Here is a 27,475-nt window from a genome sequence, read left to right on the forward strand (position 1 = left end):
AGAGATGCCATCTCACACACACCAGTCAGAATGGCTATTATTAAAAAGTCAAGACACAACAGATGCTGGTGAGGTTTCAGAGAAAAAGGAACGCTTTTACACTGTTGGTGGGAATGTAAATTAGTTCAATCATTGTGGAAAACAGTGTGGTGATTCCTCAAAGATCTAGAAGCAGAAATAACATTTCACTCAGCAATCCCATTACTAGGTATGTACCCAAAGGAATATAAATCATTATTTTATAAAGATACATGCATGTGTATGTTCACTGTAGCACTATTCACAATAGCAAAGACATGAAATCAATCCAAATGCCCATCAATGATAGACTGGACAAAGAAAATATGGTACATATATACCATGGAATACTATCCAGCCATAAAAAGGAATGAGATTATGTCCTTTTCAGGGACAAGGATGGAGCTGGAAGCTGTTATCCTCAACAAACTAACACAGGAACAGAAAACCAAATGTCACATATTCTCACTTATAAGTGGAAGCCGAACGATGAAAACATATGGATACATGGGAGGAACAACACACAATGGGGTCTGTCGAGGTGAGGAGCATAGGGAGGGAGAGAATCAGGAAGAATAGCTAATGGATGCTAGGCTTAATACCTAGGTGATGGGTTAATCTGTGCAGCAAATCACCATGGCATGTGTTTACCTATGTAACAAACCTACACATCCTGCACATGTACCCTGGAACTTAAAGTTGATGAAAAAAATAATATGAAGAGAAAAGAAAAGAAGCTCTCAATGGCTGTCTATTGCCAACAACAGCAAGTCAAAACACATTGGCCAGGGATTAAAGGCTTTCAATTGTTCAACCCAATTTGTTCAACCTTAGCTCTCATGCATTTCCTTCAGATATTCCATAATTTTCCCAAACAGCAAGAAAACTTGTCATAAACCCATGACAAGAGTTCTGAGAAAAGGGGTTACTAAGAAATTGTGCACCAACCTGAGTTGTCCTTCAAATAAAAAAGTAAAAAATATATTTGAACATGCATGAATTTAGAGAATGCAGCCCTTAAATGCTCACCTGAAACAAACAAACAAAACCTACTAGATGACAAAATTCAAGCTACAAGTAGATGAATTCTTAACATAATAAAATAGAACAAAAGCAAACAAAACATCATGTCAGGCAAATGAAACCCTGTGTATGGAGCAAACGAAACACGTTCTTTGCCATCCTCAGCAGAAGAAAGGATGTGGAGCTGGGTTTTGCACACCTGCCCACTTTTTTTTTTTTCTTTTTTTTTTTTTTGAGACGGAGTCTGGCTCTGTTGCCGAGGCTGGGGTGCAGTGGTGCAATCTAAGCTCACTGCAACCTCCGCCTCCCAGGTTCAAGCAATTATCCTGCTTCAGCCTCCCCAGTAGCTGGGACTACAGACGTGTGCCACCACACCTGGCTAATTTTTTTGTATTTTTAGTAGAGATGGGGTATCAGCATGTTGGCCAAACTAGTCTCAAACTCCTGACCTCAAATGGTCCACCTGCCTCAGCCTCCCAAAGTGCTGGGATTACAGGGGTGAGCCACCACGCCCAGCCTGAATCCCACTTCTGAGTCAAACTAGACCTAAAGTTGAATCCTCCTCTGTCACATACTAGTTATATGACCATAAGAACCTACCTCAATATCTCTGAGCCTCGATTTCCTACCTACTTACCTATCCAGCTACCAACCTATCATCTCTCTACATATCAACCTATCATGCATCTGTCTCTATCATCCTTATCTGTCTACCATCTCTATTACCTATGTATAATCTATCTACTGATATATACCATCTATCCATCCACATTATGTACCTCTTTATAAATTGTTGAAAGAATTGAATTTTCCCATTCTTGGGGAAATGGCTCCTCTTCCTGCATACCAACCTTCCTACAGAAAACACAGGACTTTGATTTTCCTCTCCCTCAAGGAGAGTTAGAATGAGAACTTATTTTCTCTCCACTCTGACTGCTGCCCCCAAGGGAGGGCAGTTGCTTCTTTATTGAGGAGAGCCTGGTAGCAATTGGCCACATTTTGATGAAGTATGGATCTCTGCACAGAAAAGGCACTTCAAGCCTTGTTCTTCTCTCTCGTTCTCTGGGAATCTCTGGCCTGCCTGAGCCTAGGTATAGTGGGTACTTGAGCTTCCAGGCAGTTCTGATCAGTGCCCCACCCCCACCCCGAAAGACCTGCCATTGCATCTGGAGAGGTAAGTGAGGAGAGGAGAGAAGCTTCAGTAGGCCAACTAAAGTAACAGATGCCCAAATTTCAGTGGCTTTGTATAGTAGAAGTTCATTTCTAACTCACTTAACAGTTCTGGAAAGATGTTCAGGTCAGCGAGGCATCTCTCCTTCTCAGGATCACCAGGCTCCTTCCATCTGGTGGCTCCACCATCCCCTAGGGCACCGTTGGAGTCCATATTCAGCGGGCTGAAGGAGAAAGCAAGATGGATTCACTACAAGTATTAGGAGTCAATACTTGTGAATGGAAAGGGAGAAGAAACAGAATTGGGCAGAAGGAGAAGTCAAGCCGTGACACAGTCCTGACAAACCAACGGCCAATCCAGTGGGGACCTCTACAGTGGATGTTACCCATTGGTGGTGTCCTTTATTGGGCCAAAATAGCCATGCCTCATGTGGTCCCCAGAGGTAGGAGGCTCCTGGAAGGGTGTGACATTAGGCAAAGTGGATGAGGCTCTGTAGCTGAGGCCGGCCCTGACGGAGGTGATGGCAGGAGACTGTCTACTGACTGCACTTGCTGAAGCAAGGCCCATCTGGAGGCATACCTGCACATCTACCACACACAGCCACACCTCACTGTGAAGGAGTCTGGAAAATTAGTCCAGCTGTGTATCTAAGAGGAGGGGAAAGAGATTTGAGTGACAGCTAGCAGTCAGGCAAGATCTTCTCCAAACTGATTTGACAAAAGAGCCCTGTACTTGGGAGTTGAATGCTACAGAAGACAGTTTGCTCTTCAGTTAGCCTTGTGTTGACTCCATCTATTAGAACCCTGCGCAGAGCAGGGGTGATGGATACCAGGTACCTAACCCTAGCAACACTGCCTGTGAAGTGCCTAGACAGAAGGTGCCTGATCAACGTGGCTTCTGTCTCCAGATTTTGTTGCTGAATTGGGCTTCTTTGAGAGTATGAACAGCCCCAACCAGAGCCCACCTAATCAGTGCTCAGTGATTTATTAAGTAAAAGTTACACAACGGCCCTTGTTTATTATGCATTGACCTCTGAGGTGCCGAGAGCCTATGATCACTTTCCCGGTCCAAGGAGATCTAGGAATAAATCCCCCACTTTGTACCAAGTGGCCTACTTTTCTTACTCAACTGTCACTTCTGAGGTTCCAGTGGTCAAATGAAAAGTTGGGAAGCTCTCTGTGCACATCACAGCTGAGGATGCAGCTGCCAAGCTCTCCCTGCTCCGACCCTTCAAAGGAGGGCATTGGGAAATTCAAACCAAACACAAATCGTGGCCACCCAGGGAGACTGCCTGGGTTATCGCTCTGTTATCTAGAACCACAAGGGACCAAGATTGGGGTACCAAACCCCACACTGGTGATTCTGAGCAGGGAGCTTGGCAGGCTGCCAGCTGAGGTGGATGAGGAGCAAGCAGGTTGCAAAGGAAGTCCCCCCAGGATGGGCAAATCTGGGCCCACCCATCTTCTGCCTGCCACCCCTCAGTGGAAGCCTGGCAGAGAGTGGATGGCTGTCAGAAGATGCTGATGGCCCTGTGGCAAGCCCCAGCATGTTCCCGTTAAAGATCAAAGGAACCATCACAGAACTGGAGAGAGAAGACCATCTTTTGCTCAGGCCCTAGCTCATTCTGTGACCTTGGACAAGTAACCTCACAGAGCCTCCATGATTCATCCATTAAGTAGGGTGAGTATATGTAGTCTACCTCCTTTCTGGCACTTTAAATCCTTGAGTCTATGGGCTTCCAGGGTCTGTGTACATCCTCCTGGAAGTCAATAGCTTTTCCTGTCGTTTTTCTTTTTGATTTCAATAACCTAAAAAGATTTCCACACACCAACTTTGGCTCCCCCAGAGGACCATGTTATATGGAGAACTGGGTTAGTTAGTTCCTGGTCACCCAGAATCACAAGATGTGTCGTGGTTTCACGGTTTCAGACGCAGCATTTGTAAGCATGCCAAACAAATGAATGAAGGTGGGCTTGTTTCCTACGGCTGCTATAACAAATTACTACAAATTCAGAGGCTTAAAACCATACAAATTTATTATCCCACAGTTCTGGAGATGAAAAGTGCAAAATAGGTCTTACTGGGCTAAAATCACGGTGTCAGAAGGGCTGCGTCCCTTTTGGAGGCTCTAGGGGAGAAACAGCTTCCTGCCTTTTCCAGCTTCCAGATGCTGCCCACTGGCCTTGGCTGGTGACCCCTTTCCTCATCTTCAAAGCCACAGGGTGTCATCAACTCTCCTGCCTCCCTCTTTCACTCACAAGGGCCTCTGTGATTACCTGGGGCCCACTCAGATAATCCAGAATAATTTAGCCATCTCAAAATCCTTCATTCAATCATATCGGCAAAGTCCCACTTGCCATGTAAGGTAACATTCACAGCTTCGTGAGACTGGGGCATGAACATCTTTGGGGGCCAGTATTTTGCCTACCACAGAAAGTTTTTTATTATCTGAATAGTTGAATTGAAGACAAAATGGACATAATAATAAGGAATGGTCAGAATGGCATACTGAGTCTTTCCCATGTATTCACTGATTTTCTACAACAGTACAACTATCATTCCTGTGATTTTTAAAATGTAAATGCTATTTAAAGTATTTGAAAACAATTTCAGATGTTCTGCTCTTCCCAATACAGAAATAATATTTAAAATGAAAGAAAAGCTTTATATGCTTCATGGTTTCTTCCCTTTTCTAGATTTCCCAATGCATTAAGATGTCTTATTAAAAGGAATAAAATAGATCACATGTACAGACATGGACAAATGTCCAAAATACACAGTTAAGTATAAAAAGCAACCTGCAAATCAGCATGTGTACTGTGATCTCATCTTCATAAGATAATAGATTTATATGTTTGTTTCTATGGAGAAAATACCCACAAGAATATAAGCCAAACTGTTAACCACATTATCCCGGGGGCTGAGGAAGCAGGGGGAAGGCAGCAGTAGGCTTCCTGAGCCATCATGCCTGCAATGTAATATATAGAATAAGCTCATATTATTTTTTATAACCAGGAAAATATTAGGGCAGTGCTTCTCTGTGTTTAAAGACTAAGGGGACCTTCCAAAATCCCCTTTTCGTTGATGGAGAATAGCATCAACCAGAATTTCAGAATTCTGCCCAACCAATACGAGCCTTAGGGCCTCGCCTCTAAGTGCTTCCTATTAGCTCCTTTCCAGTTCCTCCTTAGAAATGTGCAGATATGCCACCTGCCATTGCAATCACAGGGAATGTAGGTCAGGTAATTAGTAACCAGACTTTGTTTTGGAAAACACTCAGTACATGCCAGTAAAATAGGTCAGTTCCTACTCCTCGGGGCAGAACCCCCGAGCTTTCAAGAGGGAGGGACCCTGGAGGTCACTGAACATAAGCCCCCGTTGTCATACCCTGAGGCCCAGAACTAGGTCACCAGCTAGCAAGCAGCAGAGCTTGGATTCAAGGCAGATGCGTGGGACTCCCAAAGTCACATTCTTCCCACTCGGCTATTCTGTGGTCAACTACTGAATAAGATCCTTCCTGGGATTCCAATCTGGATTCCTCAGAGTTTGCTGGGCCCAGATGTGCAGTAATGGCCCACTCATGCCTCTCTTCACCTTGGGCTGGGACACTGGGGATTGTGGGGAGTGATGGGGAGCATTTAGCGGTTAGCTCAGAGATGCATGTGTAACAAATGGATCAAAAGTTTGAGGGGCTGGGCTGTTCCCATTGCAAAGCCATTTCATCTTTGTTAACGCTGTAGTCTTGACAATTTCTTAGGGAGCCTTGGTTCCCTAAAGTTTTACAACCAGGACTTTCTCCTGACAGAACTGAATGTGATATGATTCATGGACCTCAGAATGGTTCTGGCCAATGAGAACATGGGTGCCGACAAATCACTGAGGTTGTTTACTTCACCCACCCAGCACCAGGTGAGCTGGAAGGGTCACAGAAAAAGCCCGAGATCCACCCAGAGTCTCAGGATAGGGCATTTGCCTGGGGCTCACAAAGACCTGGAGTCTGTGCAGAAAGGCAGTCCAGCTGATAACCAGCCTGGAGGCACCACCTGGCACTTTCTTATCATACCCTTTGCTGGTGTTGGTGCAGCCACCATACTCTCCCCCAACCATGAAAGGGCATCCAGCACAGGATGACGGGGACATAGAGCATTAGTGAGCAGCACAGTATTGCTTCTGTGTGACACCCCAAGGGGCCAGGAAAAAAAAACAGACTTTCACTACTTATGAACAAAGTCTGTCCCCAGGAAGTCATCAAGCTTTGTCTCCAATGAACTCGAATCCCAGTGACACCATATGGATCCAGCCACTGCACTGCTTCATTCTCTTGAAAGCTGGAAGCATGTGCTTTCTTCTACAGGGGTGAAATGAATAAGAACCAGAGCACCTATTCAGATTCAGCCTCCTCTCACAACCAAAGCACCTCCTCCAGAGCTGTCTAGAGTTTTGCTCTCATCAGTTCCACCTTTCAAGGACACAACAATGGGGGAAACAATCAGATCATCTCTGTACCAAAAGGCTGGTCCTCCCATTCCACCCAAGAGCACAGAGAAGGCCTTGAAAAAGGAGGCCTCCCACTCCCTCACTGGCTAAAAAGCCAGTTTTGATAAACGGGGAGACAGTCCCCACCCAGGTCTTCTACCTAAAATCCTATTTGTGATGGCAGTGTTGGAGTGTTGGGAGGATACAAGACCAGGTCTGGGACTTCAGGAGGTGTTATTTTTCAATGGAAGGATTGTGTTCCTTCTGAGCTTCTATATGCAGATGCAAAGGGGCTATGGCGAAGTCATTTTCGTGCCACTGAAAGTTGATTTGTTGAAGGTCTTCTCTTTCTTGCCTCTTACTGTGGCTGGCTTTGAGGAAGGATGGAACCCATAGAACCAGAGACCCTCTAGGCTGAGTTAGAACTCAGGGACCACCCAGGAGGGAACATTCATACCACCGGAAACTTTGTAAGCAAGATTGCAAAGGAGATGGATGATCTTAGGGCAAATAAAGCCCATAAAGATCTGGTCACCTTTTCAGGAGAGTAACTGCTTTTGCTGCACCAGATTTTCCATTTAGCCATCCAGGATATGCGAGAAAACACAAAAAGGCAAGTGGTTCCCTGGGTCCCCAGCCACCTTGCCAGCCTTCCCCCTCCCTCTCCAGCCCTGGAGTGGGATGAAGCATCACAGCATTCCCTTCCCTTCCCTTTCCTTCCCAAGGTTTGAAGATGACCTGGTCTAGGGGAGTGGACTACGGGATGGACTAAACTAGTCCAGGGCCCTGAGTAGGTGCAGAGAAGGGTGTGTAGAAGAGAAGCAGGAGCCTGGGGAACACTGCTTGACTGACTCACCTGAGGCATCCCAGTGCACTGGCAGACAGGCCCCATGCTGATGGAACTGTCCTCAAATGAGGCCTCTAGACAAAGAGCCTTTCATTCCTTTCTGTAGTCTGAATTTTCTTTTTTTTTGAGATGGAGTTTTGCTCTTGTTGCCCAGGCTGGAGTGCAATGGTATGATCTTGGCTCACTGCAACCTCCGCCTCCCGGGTTCAAGCGATTCTTCTGTCTCAGCCTCCCGAGTAGCTGGGATTATAAGCACGGGCCACCACGCCCGGCTGATTTTTATATTTTTAGTGGAGACGGGGTTTCATCATGTTGGCCAGGCTGGTCTCAAACTCCTGACCTCAAGGATCCGCCCACCTCAGCCTCCCAAAGTGCTGGGATTACAGGCGTGAGCCACTGTACCCAGCTGAACTTTCTAATACATCACTGTGAGCCTACAGTAGAGAACTGAGTGAATTTTCCTTGTGATTTTGTGTGTACATGCACTATCCACAGAAGGAGAATAGAGAGGAAGATTGCTCAGCCCTCACATCAGTTTTATGGATGGCACAGGCAGGAAGAAAGAGTCTTTCTGGGACCGTGATCAGCTAAACACAGAAAGCAGGTGGGAGAGGAGCTGCTTCATTGAAATGAGGGTGAGGGTTTCAGGGCTCCTACCACCCAGCTTCTTACTTCTCTCATGGCCTCTTTGCAGAACTTCAGACCTTCTAGAGCCCTAATAAGTAGAAAAAGTCCCCCATCTAATCCAGCTCCTCAGTGTGAGGCTGCAGGAGGAGCCTAAGGGGAGGAGAGCATGACCTGCCCCATCACACACCTGACAAGGGCCACACTAGGCTCCACCGTATTTCCCCAGGAAGCTTGACCTTTACAAAGCTGCTCTTCCTCGAATGGAACCAAGTTGGAAAACACGCTGCAGAATATTATCCAGGAGAACTTCCCCAACCTAGCAAGGCAGGCCAACATTCAAATTCAGGAAATACAGAGAACACCACAAAGATACTCCTTGAGAAGAGCAACTCCAAGACACATAATTGTCAGATTCACCAAGGTTGAAACGAAGGAAAAAATGTTAAGGGCAGCCAGAGAGAAAGGTCGGGTTACCCACAAAGGGAAGCCCATCAGACTAACAGCTGATCTCTCAGCAGAAACTCTACAAGCCAGAAGAGAGTGGGGGCCAATATTCAACGTTCTTAGAGAAAAGAATTTTCAATCCAGAATTTCGTATCCAGCCAAACTAAGCTTCATAAGTGAAGAAGAAATAAAATACTTTACAGACAAGCAAATGCTGAGAGATTTTGTCACCACCAGGACTGCCCTACAAGAGCTCCTGAAGGAAGCACTAAACATGGAAAGGAACAACCGGTACCAGCCACTGCAAAATCATGCCAAATTGTAAAGACCATTGATGCTAGGAAGAAACTGCATCAACTAATGAGCAAAATAACCAGCTAACATCATAATGACAGGATCAAATTCACACATAACAATATTAACCTTAAATGTAAATGGGCTAAATGCTCCAAATAAAAGACACAGACTGGCAAATTGGATAAAGAATCAAGACCCATCAGTGTGCTGTATTCAGGAAACCCATCTCACGTGCAGAGACACACATAGGCTCAAAATAAAGGGATGGAGGAAGATCTACCAAGCAAATGGAAAACAAAAAAAGGCAGGGGTTGCAATCCTAGTCTCTGATAAAACAGACTTTAAACCAACAAAGATCAAAAGAGACAAAGAAGGCCATTAGATAATAGTAAAGGGATCAATTCAACAAAAAGAGCTAACTATCCTAACTATATATGCACCCAATACAGGAGCACCCAGATTCATAAAGCAAGTCCTTAGAGACCTACAAAGAGACTTAGAATCCCACACAATAATAATGGGAGACTTTAACACCCCACTGTCAACATTAGACAGATCAACAAGACAGAAAGTTAACAAGGATATCCAGGAATTGAACTCAGCTCTGCACCAAGCGGACCTAATAGACATCTACAGAACTCTCCACCCCAAATCAACAGAATATACATTCTTCTCAGCACCACACGGCACCTATTCCAAAACTGACCACATAGTTGGAAGTAAAGCACTCCTCAGCAAATGTAAAAGAACAGAAATTATAACAAACTGTCTCTCAGACCACAGTGCAATCAAACTAGAACTCAGGAATAAGAAACTCACTCAAAACCACTGAACTACATGGAAACTGAACAACCTGCTCCTGAATGACTACTGGGTACATAACGAAATGAAGGCAGAAATAAAGATGTTCTTTGAAACCAACGAAAATAAAGACACAACATACCAGAATCTCTGGGACACATTTAAAGCAGTGTGTAGAGGGAAATTTATAGCAATAAATGCCCACAGGAGAAAGCAGGAAAGATCTACAATTGACACCCTAACATCCCAATTAAAAGAACTAGAGAAGCAAGAGCAAACACATTCAAAAGCTAGCAGGAGGCAAGAAATAACTAAGATCAGAGCAGAACTGAAGGAGATAGAGACACAAAAAACCCTTCAAAAAATCAATGAATCCAGGAGCTGGTTTTTTGAAAACATCAACAAAATTGATAGACCACTAGCAAGACTAATAAAGAAGAAAAGAGAGAAGAATCAAATAGATGCAATAAAAAATGATAAAGGGGATATCACCACCGATCCCACAGAAATACGAACTACCATCAGAGAATACTATAAACACCTCCACGCAAATAAACTAGAAAATCTAGAAGAAATGGAGAAATTCCTGAACACATACACCCTCCCAAGACTAAACCAGGAAGAAGTTGAATCTCTGAATAGACCAATAACAGGCTCTGAAATTGAGGCAATAATTAATAGCTTACCAACCAAAAAAAGTCCAGGACCAGACGGATTCACAGCCGAATTCTACCAGAGGTACAAGGAGGAACTGGTACCATACCTTCTGAAACTATTCCAATCAATAGGAAAAGAGGGAATCCTCCCTAACTCATTTTATGAGGCCAGCATCATCCTGATACCAAAGCCTGGCAGAGACACAACAAAAAAAGAGAATTTTAGACCAATATCCCTGATGAACATCGATGCAAAAATCCTCAATAAAATACTGGCAAACCGAATCCAGCAGCACATCAAAAAGCTTCTCCACCATGATCAAGTGGGCTTCATCCCTGGGATGCAAGGGTGGTTCAACATACACAAATCAATAAACATAATCCAGCATATAAACAGAACCAAAGACAAAAGCCACATGATTTTCTCAATAGATGCAGAAAAGGCCTTTGACAAAATTCAACAACCCTTAATGCTAAAAACTCTCAATAAATTAGGTATTGATAGGACATATGTCAAAATAATAAGAGCTATTTATGACAAACCCACAGCCAATATCATACTGAATGGGCAAAAATTGGAAGCATTCCCTTTCAAAACTGGCACAAGACAGGGATGCCCTCTCTCACCACTCCAATTCAACATAGTGTTGGAAGTTCTGGCCAGGGCAATCAGGCAGGAGAAAGAAATAAAGGGTATTCAATTGGGAAAAGAGGAAGTCAAATTGTCCCTGTTTGCAGATGACATGATTGTATATTTAGAAAACCCCATCATCTCAGCCCAAAATCTCCTTAAGCTGATAAGCAACTTCAGCAAAGTCTCAGGATACAAAATCAATGTGCAAAAATCACAAGCATTCCTATACACCAATAACAGACAAACAGAGAGCCAAATCATGAGTGAACTCCCATTCAAAATTGCTTCAAAGAGAATAAAATACCTAGGAATCCAACTCACAAGGGATGTGGAGGAACTCTTCAAGGAGAACTACAAACCACTGCTCAAGGAAATAAAAGAGGACACAAAGAAATGCAAGAACATTCCATGCTCATGGATAGGAAGAATCAATATTGTGAAAATGGTCATACTGCCCGAGGTAATTTATAGATTCAATGCCATCCCATCAAGCTACCAATGACTTTCTTCACAGAATTGGAAAAAACTACTTTAGAGTTCATATGAAACCAAAAAAGAGCCCACATTGCTAAGTCAATCCTAAGCCAAAAGAACAAAGCTGGAGGCATCACGCTACCTGACTTCAAACTATACTACAAGGCTACAGTAACCAAAACAGCATGGTACTGGTACCAAAACAGAGATAGAGACCAATGGAACAGAACAGAGCCCTCAGAAATAATACCACACATCTACAACTATCTGATCTTTGACAAACCTGACAAAAACAAGAAATGGGGAAAGGATTCCCTATTTAACAAATGGTGCTGGGAAAACTGGCTAGCCATATGTAGAAAGCTGAAACTGGATCCCTTCCTTACACCTTATACAAAAATTAATTCAAGGTGGATTAAAGACTTAAATGTTAGACCTAAAACCATAAAAACCCTAGAAGAAAACCTAGGCAATACCATTCAGGACAAAGGCATGGGCAAGGACTTCATGGCTAAAGCACAAAAAGCAATGGCAACAAAAAGTCAAAATTGACAAATAGGATCTAAGTAAACTAAACAGCTTCTGCACAGCAAAAGAAACTACCATCAGAGTGATCTACAGAATGGGAGAAAATTTTTGCAATCTATTCATCTGACAAAGGGCTCATATCCAGAATCTACAAAGAACTCAAACACATTTACAAGAAAAAACAAACAACCCCATCAACAAGTGGGCGAAGGATATGAACAGACACTTCTCAAAAGAAGATATTTATGCAGCCAACAGACACATGAAAAGATGCTCATCATCACTGGCCATCAGAGAAATGCAAATCAAAACCACAATGAGATATCATCTCACACCAGTTAGAATGGCGATCATTAAAAAGTCAGGAAACAACAGGTGCTGGAGAGGATGTGGAGAAATAGGAACACTTTGACACTGTTGGTGGGACTGTAAACTAGTTCAACCATTGTGGAATCAGTGTGGCGATTCCTCAGGGATCTAGAACTAGAAATACCATTTGACCCAGTCATCCCATTACTGGGTATATACCCAAAGGAATATAAATTATGCTGCTATAAAGACACATGCACACGTATGTTTATTGCAGCACTATTCACAATAGCAAAGACTTGGAACCAACCCAAATGTCCAACAATGATAGACTGGATTAAGAAAATGTGGCACATATACACCATGGAATACTATGCAGCCATAAAAAAGGATGAGTTCATGTCCTTTGTAGGGACATGGATGAAGCTGGAAACCATCATTCTCAGCAAACTATCATAAGGACAAAAAACCAAACACCGCATGTTCTCACTCACAGGTGGAAATTGAACAATGAGAACACTTGGAAACAGAAAGGGGAACATCACACACCGGGGCCTGTTGTGGGGTGGGGGGAGTGGGGAGGGATAGCATTAGGAGATATACCTAATGTAAATGACAAGTTAATGGGTGCAGCACACCAACATGGCACATGTATACATATGTAACAAACCTGCAAGTTGTGCACATGTAACTTAGAACTGAAAGTATAATAAAGTATATATATATATAAATTAAAAAAAGATGTTAAGGAGATGAGCAAATCCTTAACCAATGTAAGTATGCTTTATGCTCCTCTAGCAATGTATAAGGTGTATTTAACCTCACGATTCTTAAAGTTTTATTTTATTTTTAAGTGATAAATGATAATTGTATATATTAATGGGGCACAATATTACATTTTGATACATGTATACATTGTGAATTGATCATATCAGGGTAATTAGCATATCCATCATCTCAAATATTTGTCATTTCTTTGTAGTGAGAACATTTAAAATCCTCTCTTTTTTAGCTGTTTTGAAATATACATAATAATAGCCAATCTGAGAGTTGTGATGTGATGTCTCATTGTGGTTTTGATTTGCATTTCTCTGATGATTAAATTTGTTGAGTATTTAAAAAATAAAAAAAAAAAATTTAAAAAAAACAAAGCTGCTTTTCCTCTTTTCAAGATCTCTTGGAGCCATGTCAACTTGCAACAGCTTGGCCTGCAGTTGTATCATTACTGGCCCTAGACAGTTTGCCAGATGGCTTTGCAGCCCTGGCTCCTCAGTGTGGGGTGGCCAGCGCTGCATCGCGTGATTAGGATGGCCTCTGCCTTTTCTTTCTCCATGATCCACCTTCTGCCTCTGCTCAGTATGCCTGAAGCCTCCAGCCAAGCCTCTGCACAGCACTGAGGGAAAATCATGTGGACAGAGGAGTCACAGTGGGGTGAAGCCACGGTCCTCCTGGTGTCTCTGAAAGGGCAGTCCAAAGAGAAAAGAATGTGAGAGTGGTGGGTCTCTACGAAGAACCTCACGCTATGATTATTGGTTGGCATCAACTGTTCGAGCCTCTTCCATGTCTTTTCCCTGCACCCCCATCCCTACTACTTTTCCCTATTTCTTCCAAAGTACTTCTCCAGGCCGTTAATCACCAAAGCACTAGAATTCCTACTGCCCTCCCTCCAACAGAGATCTTTGTCCCAATTCACTACCCTCTGCCAATAAGATCTCAGGATCCTTCTTGGTAGTCTCGACCCCCAAAATTCTTCCCAAGAACTCTACAACCAGATTCTCTATAGTCCAGCTCTGAACCCCATGCAACTTAGCATGTCTTCTCTGCTCCCTTGGCCTGGGGACAAAGAAAACACAAGATGAAATAACCCTAGCCTTACCCTTTCAAAGCTCTCCACCTAGTAGGAAGATAGGATTTATATGCACTGGTTCACATAGAGTTCATGGCTGTACGCCCTGTAGGAGAGACTAAAAGAGCCACAGAGCCCAAGAAGGGAGGAATCGTTTCTAAGTGAAGGCTCAGGGAGGATCAGGAGGGCAGAGGGATGAAGAGCAAGGACTCCTGGGCTAGGCCAAGCAGATTAAAAATGTTCACTTCCTGTGTGTGACTTTGTACTTGTTAACATCTCTGGACCCAGTTTCACCTATAAAGCAAGGATAACAATACCCACCTGAACCTCACAGGGCCTGAAGATCTAGGGATTGTGCATTTGGTGCTTGCCTCCTTGTGGATGCTCAATAGGCATTATTTCCATGGTGGAGGCAACAGTGTAAACTCTCTGAGGCCAAGGGCTACAGGAGGATCTAGGACATGAGCTATGGAGTCAGAAGATGTGGATTCAAATCTTAGCAAAGTATGTGCCCTTTCTGAACTTCAGTTTATTCACCTATACAATGGGAATGATAATAGGACCCAACTCAGATGGCCATTAGGAGGGCTAAATGGAACAAGCTTGTAAGACATTAGCATAGTCCCTGACATTTAGTAAGCACTTAATAAACATTGGCAACTGTCACTGCATGGGAGCTCACACAGCCTGGGCTGACTGGCAGGTGGCACTCACTGGCCAAATCCCAAATGTTCTATGTGGGTTCACAAGATAAGGGTCTCATAGGGACCACAGACAGGACAGCCACAACCATCTGCTCCCTTTCATCGGGAGAACATTCTGCCCAATGTTGCAAAAGCTTTGTGGAAATTTCTGTTTGCTGAACTGATTTCAACAACCATCTCCATCCCATGAATTCCAGCCTGTTTGTCTAAAACTTTCTTCCTAAAAGACTGTTTACAAGTTCAAGTAATCAATGGTATCATCAATAGTACACCCACTCCTCAACTCAATCATGCCAAAGACAAGTTAGACTATGACCTTGCCTTAGAGCTGTTATGGTAACACAATAATAAATCATCTCTGTCCAGTTTACACAGCATCTTTGCCATACACTATCACACTGGTTCCTCACAACAACCTCATGTGACTGATGGGCAAGAGTAAATGGACCTTCAGTGACCACTCTAGGTCTTCTAAATTGGTGTTGCTTAGGGTCAGTGATCTGGAAGGGGAATTGTCTTGATGCATGGTATGCATGACAAGCACGCTGCTGTGGGTTGATTTGGGGTTGTTTTAGGGAACTGATAGCTGCCCTGGAGACCACCAGACCTTTGATGTCATCTAACTCAACTCTCTCACTTTACAAATGTCAGAAAATGAGGCCCAAAGAAGGGAAGCAACTTGCCCAAGGTCATGAGATGGTCAATGCAGAGCTGGGAACAGGACTCTGGTCTCTAATTTCCACTTCTGAGATTTTCCCACTAAATCACTACATCACCCAGAACATTTTTGTTTGGTAAATTTTTAATAAAGTTTAAGTAATCTGCACCCGTATCAAGAAAGAGAACATCACCCTAGAAGCACCACTATACCTCCTTGCAGATGCTAGACCCTGAAGATAACTACCGTCCTTATTTCTCACGTCTGAAATTGAGGTATTTTTCTGTGTTTGGATCTTTATATAAATGGAATCATGTAGTATTAATATTTGTACCTTTTTTTCTCAACACCGTGTCTGTGAGATTCTTCCAGTGATCTTGCATATAATTGTAGCTCATAGCTTTTTCATTGTTACATAGCATTTCACTGTCTGAATATAGTACAACATATTTATCCATTCACAGTAAATGGACATTCAGGTAATTTCCAGTCTGGTGCTATTACAAAAGTGCTGCTCTGCACATTCTTGTAGGTGTCTTTTGGAATTTCTGAGTCATGGGGTGTGCAGATGCTCACCCCATCTTTATGAGGTACCACACTATTTTCAAAAGTTAAACTAATCCATCATCTGTGTGTCAAAGTCCTGCCCCAGCACTATTTTAAGGTGAGGAAAACTGAGGCCCAGTGAGGGCAGGTGACTTGCCCTGGGTCAACACCAAGGAAGGGGCAAAGTTGGACAGGCATCCAGGTATCCTGGGCCAGATTTGTGTTCTTTCTCCTGCCCGGTTACTCCTGCCCCATGTATCAGCTCGAGCCTTAAAGCTCAGCTCCTGATGTGCCCTGCAGACCCTCCTCTCACCCCACCATATTGTTTGTATGTGTGGCAGTCTCCCTAGTTGCCTGTTTCCCTGAAAAACCAGGGCCCCTTGGTGGGGATGAACCCAGCTGTGACAGAGCATAGCGAGGCTGCAGCTCCTGCTCAGAGGAGGCGGGGAAAGTGCTCTGGGGCCTAAGGAGTAGGTGTGGGGGGATGTGAAGCAGATGGAATTAAGCACCTTCCACTCCACAATTTCCTTTCATTAGGTATCTTGTCTTCACAAAATGGTCCCACTTACTTGGTGAGACTTCACGAAGGTAGGCTATTCGAAGAAAAGTGGCATTTGTGGATCTTTCCTCAGTCTAGGCATGTGGTGCTATAGAAGGTGCAGGCTGGGTTTCTCATACCTGGGTCAGTGGGGTACATGAGGTGAGTGGGAGTGAAGAAAGAATACAGAGGAGGAAACTGCAGCTTTCTGTTCATTGTGAAGGCCTGGGGAAGAATGAAGGGGCAGTTGATTTCCTGTAAAAAGAAGCCAGAACAGCTTAATAATGCTAATAAGAGCTACCATTTGCTGGGCACCTTTTACAAGTGACGTTATTCTAAAGAGACATTCAAATCACACCTTATAGATGAAGAAATCAAGGCCCAGAAAGCCCCAATTCATCAGAGATCATGCCGGGGTGGAAATAAATATTTTGTTGACCACCCAGTAGGTGCCCAAATTAAATAAAATTGAAAGATTTCTTTACTGCCAGAATTCTTAGAGTCTTTATGATAATAATGTGCATTAATTTCTAAGGGGAAAGTATCATTTATAAATCTTTTTCCAAACTTTTTACCCTTTGTTCCCAAGGTGCATGTATTAGTCTGTTTTCACACTGCTGATAAATACATACCAGAGACTGGGCAATTTACAAAAGAAAGGTTTAATGGACTTATAGTTTCAAGTGGCTGGGGAGGCCTCACAATCACGGTGGAAGGCAAGGAGTAGCAAGTCATGCCTTACATGGATAGTGGCAGGCAAAGACAGAGCTTGTGCAGGGAAACTCCCATTTTTAAAACCACCAGATCTTGTGAGACTCATTCACTATCACAGGAACAGCGCAGGAAAGACCCAGGCCCATAAGGCAATCACCTCCCACTGGGTTCCTCCCACAACACGTGGGAATTGTGGAGTTACAATTCAAGACGAGATTTGGGTGGGGACACAGCCAAACCATATCAGTACATTTATTAAAGTCTTAGTAAATAACACAGGTGGGAAATATTGGTTTCATCTCGCCTACGTATTTGCATTAAAAACATATTTTCTAAGCCAAAATCAATCATGATTAAGAAGAAAAAGACAGGGACTCTTTCTTGAAAAGAAAAACATAACCCTCCCCACCCCACAGAGATTCAGAATGAGCCTGGCATTACCTTGACTGCAGGTGATTTAGGTGATTTGAATGTCTCATCCCCCAGTGTCCAACACATAGAAGTTGGTTACCCACCTATCAGCAGGTGAAGCTTGAGAGAGTGGGCCAGATTGTATTTTCCAAAGATGGCTACAAAAATATCACCCATCCTACATTCTCTTCTACAATGTGACCTTGCCATGACCCCATTGGGAGGCAGTGTCAGTTTCCCTTCCCTTTGAATCTCAGTGGCCCTGGAACTGCTTTGACTAATAGAGTATGGCAGGAAATGACCAGTGTGACATCTCGGGCCAAGTCATAAAAAGTGATGCGGCTTCTGTCTTGCTACTGGAACAGTTCCAGCCATGTAAGAAGTCCAGCTACCCTGAGGCTGCCATGTTATGAGGAAGCCCAAGCCACACAGAGAGGTCATACGTAGGTACTCTCGTCAGCAGTCCTGGTCTTCAAGTCATAGCAGCCTAGAAGCCTCAGGATGATTCCAGCCCCACCTGTCGAGTCACCTAAGCCTTTGAGTCTTCCCAGCTGAGGTCCCGGATATCATGCAGCAGAGGCATGCCACACCCTTTGTGCCCTGTCTTTGTGCCCTGACCCATAGAATCTATGACCATAATTTAAAAAAAGGTTGTTGTTTTAAGCCACTAAGTTTTGGGGTGGTTTGTTAAGCAGCAACATTAGCTGGAACAGGGTGTGTGTGTAATACGGGCATGAGTGAGTGTATTTAAGTGAAGGGTTTAGGTTGATATTAGTCTTCTTTTTTATATCAGTGGGTGATTCTTTCTCATATGCTTTTTTGATTAGTATGCAAGCTTTTGATCAGGAACTCATTAATTCAAGAATATATATTAAGATCCAGCTATTTTCACCCAAAGAGACAAAGCCCTGATATGGCACCACCTCCATGGAGCTTATATTCTATGTGGACACTTAGTCAAATGCTAGTATCACACAACTGAAAATAATCAACAGGAAGGAGCAGCCGGGGGAGGAAAAAGGCAGAGAAACCCCTGGCAACGAGGAGACAAATGAAGTTCTGGGTGCTTGAAGCCATGGAGACAGTAACTCAAATGGTTTGAAGCCGGAAATGATTTCCTAACCAGCTGTAAATTTGAAAATCCCATATGTGGTACAACATTAAGCTGCTATTTTGGAAATTCTTTCATCTTTTTCAGAGGCATCTCAGGAGCCCTTCCTTCCTCTTGGAAGGCAGCCAGTTCTCTGCAGAAATCACTTCATCAGCAGGAGCTGAGGCATTTCGCATGCAACTATATAATTCTGGAAACGTGGCTTAAAAAATATTTTCTCCTGGGTAGAGAAAGAAACATCTCAGAGCAGTGTTTCTATAAGCACCAGCTGGGCAGCTCTGAATGCACTTTTTTTTTTCTTTTTCCCCTTTGAAATGGCAGGATCCTGGCACCTGCATTTGAATGTAATGCAGCATTTATTTATTTATAAGATGGAGTTTCACTCTGTCACCCAGGCTGGAGTGCAGTGGTGCGGCTCACTGCAACCTCCACCTCCCAAGTTCAAGCCATTCTCCTGCGTCAGCCTCCCAAGTAGCTGAGATTAGAGGTGCCCACAACCACACCCAGCTAATTTTTGTATTTTTAATATAGATGGAGTTTCACCATGTTGGCCAGGCTGGTCTCCAACTCCCGACCTCAGGTGATCCGCCCTCCTTGGCCTCCCAAAGTGCTGGGATTACAGGGGTGAGCTACCACGCCCAGCCTAATGCAGCATTATTGATTTCATTAAAAGAGTGACGACTCCATTTCTGAGTTACTGGGATTTTCTCATTATCATCAGTGTCCATGGCACCGTGGGCAGCCACAGCATTCTTTTAAGATGTTCAATTCCATTTATAATTACTTATTGAGTATTTGTGCCAGACGCTGTATCAGGAGTTGGAGATCATAAACAAGACACTAACAGTCTTGTTGAACAGGCCCTCCCTCACAGAGCTCACACACTAGCAGAGGAAGCAGACATTAGACAAAAACTGTAAGTATTGTAAGTGCTGCACCGGGAGAGGAAAGTACAGGGAACACGGAGAGCAGACATTCTCCTGAAGCAGACACTTGAAGGGGGAGTGGGAGGTGGCCAGAGGAAAGGAGGGAGGAAAGAAGGGCTGGTGGGAGACAGCACAACCACCAGCCCCTGGTCTGGTCTAGCCACTAGAGAGAACCGGGGACACTGGAGCAAAAGGAAAATGAGTATGGATGGCAAGAGCAAGAGAGAGCCCTGATGAGATGAGGATGCAGAGCAGGCGGGGCTGGACTCAGGCAGAGCCTTCCTTGAGAGCACATTGAGGGTTTGGGCTCTTATCTAAAGGACACTCGGATACCACTGATTTGATTTTATTTATTTTATTTTATTTTATTATTTATTTTTTGCGACTGAGTCTCGTTCTGTCACCCAGGCTGGAGTGCAGTGGCACGATCTCGGCTCACTACAACTTCCACTTCCCAGGTTCAAACAATTCTCCTGCCTGAGCCTCCCAAGTACCTGAGATTACAGTCGCCTGCCACCATGCCCAGCTAACTTTTGTATTTTTAGTAGAGATAGGGTTTCACCATGTTGGCCAGGCTGGTCTCAAACTCCTAACCTCAAGTGATCCTCCCTCCTCAACCTCCCAAAGTGCTGGGATTACAGGCGTGAGCCACTGCACCCAGCCCCACTGATGCATTTTTAGCAGGGAAGTGGTGTGATGACATGATCATCTTGGAAAGAACGCTCTGGCTGGAGAGTACGGGCTGAAGAAAGCCAAGCATGGCATCCGGGAGGCAGGTATAAGGCTATTGTAATGGGCTAGGTGAACAATTGTGCTGGCCTGGAACAGGACGGTGGCAGAGCAATAGAGGATATAGAAATGGGAGTTTGGGGAAGTGAGGAACTCTGACTTAAACAAAACACTCTGATGAGTCCTTTCACAGCAGTAAGAAGTCATAGAGCATGGTGCTGAGGCAAAGTAGTCAGACTTAAGGAACTAGGTTCCTTGCCTAATGATGTAAGACGTTGAAGTTTCCATAGGCAATCCCAGAAGAAGGCAACAAGGAGCACAAGAATGGGGAGACATTGCTGCAAGGGGAAGATGGGGGACCCGACAAGATGGCAAGAGGCCAGGATTCCTAGGCATAGCAAAGAGCAGTGAAAAGTCTCAAGTGACAGAGTGTTGGAGGGACGTTTAAGAAGCAGGATGTGGCTGGGTGATGGTAGCTCATGCCTTAATTCCAGCACTTTGGGAGGCCAAATGTGAGAACTGCTTGAGGCCAGGTGTTTGACACTAGCCTGGGCAACCTAGCAAGACCCCAACTCGCAACATAGTGAGACTCCAACTCTACACAAAATTTCTTTAAAAATTAGCTGGGCATGGTGACGTGAACCTGTAGTCCCAGCTACTCTGGAGGCTGAGGCAGGAGGATCGCTTGAGGCCAGGAGATCAAGGCTGCAATGAGTTATGATCGTGCCACTGCACTCCAGCCTGGGTGACAGTGCAAGAACCCATCCCAAATAATAATAATAAAGAACCACAATGTGTTTGTCTGCTGCATGTTGCTACAGTTCAATGAGTTCTCTGCCCATACCACCCCTGCTTCCAATTTCCCCTAAATGCCCTGAAAGCCCTGTACAAGTAGTGGTTTGAGAAATGAAGGGATATAGGACAGGAAGGAAGGAAGGGAGGGAGGGAGGGAGGGAGGGAGGGAAAGAACTAAAAATTTGATTCCTTCGTACCAACCAAATTATTTTTCAGTTAAAAAGCTAATAGTCAAGTGGTTTTGAACATGTAAAAACAAGAAATATTGTTCTCATGAGCCTTCTTGAGGAACATACTGGAGGACTAACTTATGTGAATCACACAGTGAGCACAAAAATTGTATAAAAGGACTGGCAGTGAATGTAGTAGATTTCATTTAACCACAGGTCTACAAAGAAAACACAGTGGGGATTAAGCTGACAGAAAAGAAGGCAAACATTATATGTTCCAACAATGTAGAAAAGATATAACTAACCAAAGGAGAGAAAAGGGAAAGCAACGTGGTAGGTAATAGAGAAATACACGGATGCCCTTTTCGTTACAATACAATGAGTCAAAGGATGTCATTAAAAGCTGACAAGCCAAGTAAGAGAGAGAGGTAAAGCACATTTCACAGCATAAAGATTAAAAACTAAGAATAATAATATTATTGACTAAAATTTGGTGGTAAAAGAAGATGAGAAGTTTATAAAGGAAAAGGAATACATTGGAATATACTGATTTTATTATTGCTCATATTTGGAAATTAATAGGGACTATAATGGAGGATTAAGAATTAAGAATAGAAAACTGTAAGTGCAAGATTAAGAACATTAAACTAAGTTATAAAAGTAAACCGGGACAGGCACGGTGGCTCATGCCTGTAATCCCAGTATTTTGGGAGACCAAGGAGGGCAGATCAGGAGTTCAAGGCCAGCCTGGCCAACATGGCAAAACCCCATCTCTACTAAAAAAATACAAAAATTAACTGGGCCCAGTGGTGCATGCCTGTAGTCCCAGCTATTCGGGAGGCTGAGGCAGGAGAATCACTTGAACCGAGGAGGCAGAGGTTGCAGTGAGTTGAGATCACACCACTGCACTCCAGCCTGGGTGACAGAGTGAGACTCCATCTCAAAAAAAGGAAAAAAAAATCATAAATGTGGAAAATACACATAAACATTTCATTAATGAAAGAAGAAAATCACCATTAGGTAACTTCTAATTAAATGATCTAGAGAACAATTTTCAGTGGCTGAATGTTTTTTATGAACTTTAAACAAAGAGATCAGGTTGGCAATATCTGAACCCACTAATCAAGCGCCAAAAATAAAACAACCAGATATTATGTGCCTGCTGATGTAACTCAGCACTACCTTTGAAGTATTTTCACACAAAAAATTAACAAGAATATGAATCTAATGGATCAATTTGCAGGAGATGCAGAAGATAGAAGATAAATTACACAACACTGTGCAAAAACAATCAGCCCATTCCAGAAGGGAGAAATTTTACAGGACAAATGATTCGTGGAAAAAGATCAGAGAAAAGGACATAATCATCGATTGAAAGTGAATTGGGAAAAAATATAAAATAGCTACAATGTGTGGACTTGGTTTTGATTCTGAATTGAAAACTAACTATAAAAAGTAATTGAGCTTTCAAGCTATGATGATGTCTCCACGAGAATAAGGCTCTTGAAAAAGATCACCTTCATCCCTCTCAGGCAGAGAAGAAGGAACCCAAGAAGCACTCAGGGTTAAGCCCCAATTCCTACTGCATAGATGTAAGATGCCCAGGATGCGACACAGTTGCCTCGGTCTTCGGCCACGCACACATTGCGGTTTTGGGTGTTGAGTGCTCTGCTACTCTTAGCCAGTTTGCAGAAGGAAAAGCAAGGCTTACAGAAGGATGCTCCTCTGACAGAGCAGCACTGAAGGCACCCTGAATCAACAAGAGTGGGAAACCATCCCAATAAACATGTTTTGGATACAAAAATTGAGAAAGTCAGGAAAATTTGAATAAGGACTTCATATTAGTGGTATTTAGGAATTATTAATTATATATGTAATAATGGCATTCTTTATTGGTGGGTTTTGCTTTTTTCCTTTTCTATTACAGGCATATATTGAAATATTTGCAATATACAGGCATATATTGCATATATTATGAGTGAAAGAAGATGCTGTCTGGGATCTGACTTTAAATGTCCAGGAAAAACCTACCCACCCATTCTCTCACACACACATACAAAGGCCCTACACCCAGATGGCTTCCCAGGAGTATTCTACCAACCCTTGAATTTAATGTAATGGGTAATCACAATGCTATTGAATGTGTTCCAGAATACTTGGAATGCATTCACTCACTTAATCCTCATGCCAACCCTCTGAGGCAGGGATCATCCTCACTCTACATATGAGACCACTGGGTAACAGGCTCAGTGAAGAATCTAGCCTACGGTCACACAGTTGGAGGTGGTGGAGACTAATTGTAAACCAGGAAATGCAATCTTAGAGCAAGTGCCCTCACTTAGGGCTGCTCTGTACCATCCTTGTGAACCACACCCCTGACGTTGTGCAGAACACACAGAACAACCTTGAAGAATGTACATGTGGGCCTACCTTAAAAACTATGCAATTCAGTCTTTCATAAATAAATTAATGGATTAATATATAATAAATGAATGAATTTTCTTCATTTAGCCTTACTAGTTTCACCCTCAGCAAATGGACTCCCTAAATCTTGCCTTGTTCTCAAAAAGGCTGAATGCAGAGGTAGCCATGCCAAGACCACACTGACTGAGTTCCAGCAACCTCACTGCTAACTCTGCTTTACTGGTTGGGAACAAATCAGTTGTCAAAATTGCTTGATAGGAAATGAAGTGACATTGGCCTAGTTCCTTTTGGCTACTCTGGCTTTCTCCAACCGAGAGGGACAGCAGTCGGCCTCCCTGTCAGAAACTCTGGCCTGAGATAAAGAAAAAAACCACCAACACAGCAAGATGCAAAAGAAGCCAGAGGCCCACCTGCCCCAAATCATTCATCTCCTTGGACTGCTTCTGAGTGTGAAACTCCTGCCATTGGCTTCTCTTCCCTGGATTAAAGACCAGTTAAAATATGGATCTGTAAACTCAAGGTAAGAGCACAAAGGTAACTCTTGGTAACACTTTTCACATGAACACAGATTCCTTTATCAGTGAACTAAAAGAAAGTAGGACCAAGAGGAATTTGGGTACAGATGGGAATGTTGAGGGGAGAAAGGAATCATAAAAAGGCTCAAATGTGGAGCTATTGGTTGAGAAAAATCTGTCTTTGTCTGGTGCCATTTTGAAGGAAGGGATGGCTTGGGAAGATGGAGCCAGGTGGCATGTGGGCATTGGGTGACCAGCAGAGGAGATCTGGGAGACCAGGAGCTGTAAAAGAAAAGACTGAGAGAGGTTGTGATTCTTTGAGGAGTTCCTCTCCGTTTCATATGATACCTGGTGAGGCTGTCAGTCACAGGGTTAGACCACGTGTTCCAGGCTAACCAATTAGACTCTTTCCTGAGATTGATACATGGATGGTAAGAGACAGAGGTCTGCCATCAACATCTTTTTAAAATAAATTTAAATGTAAAATAATTCAAGCATGAAGGCCGGGCACGGTGTCTCATGCCTGTAATCCCAGCACTTTGGGAGGCTGAGGCAGACAGATCACTTGAGGTCAGGAGTTTGAGACCAGCCTGGCCAACGTGGTGAAACCCTGCCTCTAGTAAAAAAAAAAAAAAAATACAAAAATTAGTTGGGCATGGTGGCGGTGCCTGTAATCCCATCTATTTGGGAGGCTGAGGCAGGATAATCACTTGAACTGAGGAGGCAGAGGTTGCAGTGAGTTGAGATCATGCCACTGCACTCCAGTCTGGGTGACAGAGTGAGACTCCATCTCAAAAAATAAATAAATAAATACTCAACCATGAAAAAGTAGCAATAATCATATAATGATTTTAGTATGCCCTTCACCTAGATTAACATTTGGCTATATTTGCTTTATCAATCACTTTCTCTCTCTCACCTTCTCTGTTCATATTACTTTATTACATTATGTAATATAGGATTTTTGTTGTCATGACTGAGCTATTTGAGAGCATATTGTAGACATCATGATCCTTCATCCTTAAATACTTTGCATTTACCTCTTAGGAACAAGGATACTCTTTTACGTAATCACAATACAATGACCAAATTCAGCAAATTTGACATTGAAACAATCTTCTTATCTAATACACAGTGCATTTTAAAGTTCTACTAATTGTCTTAATAATGTCTGTTATAATGGATTTTTACCATCTATCTCATCCAGGATCCAGGATGGCATATTGCATTTAGTTTTCATATCTCTTTAGTCTTATTTAACTTGAAGAGCACTTTAGCCTTTCTATGTCTTTTATGACATTGACTTTTTTTAAAAAAAGATAGTCCAGTTGTTTTGTAAAATGTTTCTTGGTGTAGGTTTGTTGGTTCTTCCTCATAGTTAGATTCCATTTACACACTTTTGGCAAGAGTACCAGCAGCTTTCTTGACAGTCATGGAGGGAGAGCCAGTCAAAGGAGTGAAGCCATATAGAGGAAAGACGAACAGACAGGCAGAGGAAGAAAACCAACCCGGATGAGCCCCTTGATCCAGTGAAACTCGACTTGCTAGTTACATAAGCCAATAAATTCCTCTTTTTTGCTTCAATTAATCTGAGTTGGTTTTGTGGCTACTCTGCCTCACTCACACCTTAGCCAACATGTGGGACCAGATAGTGTGCTTCAAAAAGCCCCAAATTAGTAGGACCAACTCAGGTCTGACCAGAAGGACATATCCAAGGCAGCCCACATGAAATTGGCCATCTTCCCTAGTAATGAGTCAAAAGCCACACAGTAGTAACTGCTTTCACTTGATTCTTACCTTAGAACCGTGCCTCCACAGAAAGCCCATAACCTGCTGTGGCTTATCCAAGCCCCAGTGACACAAAGAGAAATCTGATTTATCAACATTTCCAGGAATACAGACTTTTTCTTCTCTCTGCCTTTGTCCCTTCACTAGGGCCTCCCCATTCTCTCTTTTGTGCATTAACTATGGTCACCAGATATCCTATCTCCATTTACCATTTACCTCAAGCTTGTCCAGTCCACAACCTGCAGGCTGCATGCAGCCTGGGACAGCTTTGAATGTAAACTTTCTGAAAACATTAAGAGATATTTTTGACAATATATTTTTTTAGCTCATTAGTTATCGTTAGTGTATTTTATGTGTGTCCCAAGACAATTCTTTTTCCAATGTGGCTCAGGGAAACCCAAAGACTGGACACCCCTGAACCTGCTGCCTCTTTACTATCTCATTATAATTAGTACAGTTGTGTAGAAGCTTTAGCCTCTGGAAGATGAGAGATTGAGTGGGTGCAGCCGGCTCTCCTGTGGGGGCATCTGGCCAGTCCATTCTCTTGGCTCCCCCGCCTGGATCCTTTTCTTGCCTGGGTGTTGTGTGTGACCACCAGATCTGACCATTTCATGTATGTTTCCACTTTTGTCAGTTATAATTTGCTATGCTTGCCCTTTCCATATCTACACATGGAGAGCACATTAGGTTGCTAGAATTCACAAAATAAAATGCCACAAACTGGGTGTCTTAAACAACAGAAGTTGATTTTCTTATAGTTCTGGAGGTGAGAAGTCTAAGACGAAGGTGTTGGCAGGTTTGGTTTTTAATGAGTCTCTTGCCTTGGCTTGTAGGTGGCCTTCTTCTTGCTGTGCCCTCACAGGGTCTTTGTTCTGAGCATGCACATGTGTGACTCCTAATTTTCTTTCCTTATAAGGACACTAGTCAGATTGGAGTAGATCCCTACCACAACAGCCTCATTTTAACTTAATCACCTCTTCAAAGGCCTGATCTCCAAATACAGTCACATTCAGAGATATTGGAAGTTAGGGCTTCAACATACCAATTTCGGGGGCAGGGGCCACAAGGCAGTCCATAATAGAGAGGAACACATTATGTCAGGAGCGCATCTGACCTGCATTCAACTTAACCCCACTCAAAATTACTCAAGCAATAAATACATTTAATTATCTCACATAACAACAACAACAAAAAAGTGTGGCAATATTTTGTCCCTGGAATGGTGCATTGACTTAAAGATATTACCAAAGACCCCATTTCTTTTCACCTTTCCCTATGCTACCTTTGATATATTG

At 43.3% G+C, this 27,475-nt stretch overlaps 1 long non-coding RNA gene across 1 annotated transcript in view; it reads right to left on the reverse strand.

Moving 5' to 3' along the window:
- LOC134731145 (uncharacterized) overlaps positions 1-27,475 on the reverse strand; it is a 58,202-nt gene that overhangs the window by 5,282 nt on the left and 25,445 nt on the right. The window contains exon 2 of the long non-coding RNA XR_010113269.1: positions 2,314-2,435. This is a non-coding gene — a long non-coding RNA (uncharacterized LOC134731145). The remainder of the gene's footprint in view (positions 1-2,313; positions 2,436-27,475) is intronic.

This window comes from Pan paniscus, chromosome 8 (genome assembly GCF_029289425.2).
Source record: "Pan paniscus chromosome 8, NHGRI_mPanPan1-v2.0_pri, whole genome shotgun sequence".
Taxonomy (NCBI): domain Eukaryota; kingdom Metazoa; phylum Chordata; class Mammalia; order Primates; family Hominidae; genus Pan; species Pan paniscus.